We start from the raw sequence: 1,273 nt of genomic DNA on the forward strand, positions 1-1,273 counted from the left end.
AAAAGTTTCCATCTATGTCTGAACTCAATATCTACTCCATATATGGTTATCGTAATGATGTAAAATGTTGATCTATTTGTATACTTTGATTGTAACTTTGAAAATGCCCTTACTTAATGTGAATTCATACAGTTATTGAATTGTGGAGAAGATTCAGTCTATCCCTCTTCAAATGTTGTGAATGACAATGGGCTTTCAAAGATGAACTTTACTGGAACCAGGCTGGTTTATATCGAGAATAGAGAAAAGAAAGATATATTTGTATTTTGTTGGTGGTGTTTGACCCTTGGATTGATTGTATATCTCTGGACATTGAATCAGACTCGCATTGAGCTCAATCAGCTGTGACTGTGGAAAAAATGTTGTCCGCTCTGACATTGGTAACAGACCTGCTGTTTGGCAGAGCAGCTGGTCACACTTGGTGTTGTACCGAGGAAATATTACATTGTCTTGGCCCATCAAATATGTGCCCGGAAATAGAAGAGATATCTACTGTAAATCAACATCAACCGAGATTGAAAATATCAAACTGATCGATGCAATATTTAGTTAATGTGAATGATGATTCCTTGTTTTAAAGCCAGCAATTTGAAAAGAGCAGGATCTGGTTACATAATTACTCTGAGCTCCTCCTCGTCCCGTTCTTTTTGCGAAATTCAAAAAATAACAATCACAAAAGATTAAAAAAAAACCTAACCAACACCTGTACAGCTTCATAAATGGAACGCTTACACAGTTCAATAGCCAGCTCCCAATTCACTAACTGTTGAAGGGAAGGACAACGATCACGTTTTCGAATATTTTACTTGAGACTATTAGCCCGGTTACTGCTATATTTATCACTTACATAACTATCACATGTGCATATAATGACTTTTCTTTCCCACGATTCAATGCCAATTCGCAAACAACAACAGCGTGAAACAGAAGCTAAACGATGATTTTCCATCAGTGTTTAGTGGAGAAAAAACCACAAAAACGACCCCCAGTAGCTTCTTGCCGCTGTGTCTCCCTCAGCAGGCCCACACTCAGCCCGAGAAAGGCCTCTCTCTTCGCCGACCCCAGGCCGCTCACTCCAAGTTCCGGGACCAGTTCCTGCTCCGCTCGGCCTCTGACAAACAGCCCCCGGTTCTCCCTGAACTGAGCCCGAATCAATGCCGCTGTCGGAACCCCCCCTCTGTGTCCCAGACTCACATTGCGATGGGCTGCTGGAAGGAGTCTGCTGCTCCCTCGCTTCCCTGGGCGCTGGTCTCTCCATTGCGGTCTGTTTCAA

Source organism: Rhincodon typus, unplaced genomic scaffold (assembly GCF_021869965.1).
Source record: "Rhincodon typus isolate 14 unplaced genomic scaffold, sRhiTyp1.1 hic_rhity00000542, whole genome shotgun sequence".
In the NCBI taxonomy this organism is placed as follows: domain Eukaryota; kingdom Metazoa; phylum Chordata; class Chondrichthyes; order Orectolobiformes; family Rhincodontidae; genus Rhincodon; species Rhincodon typus.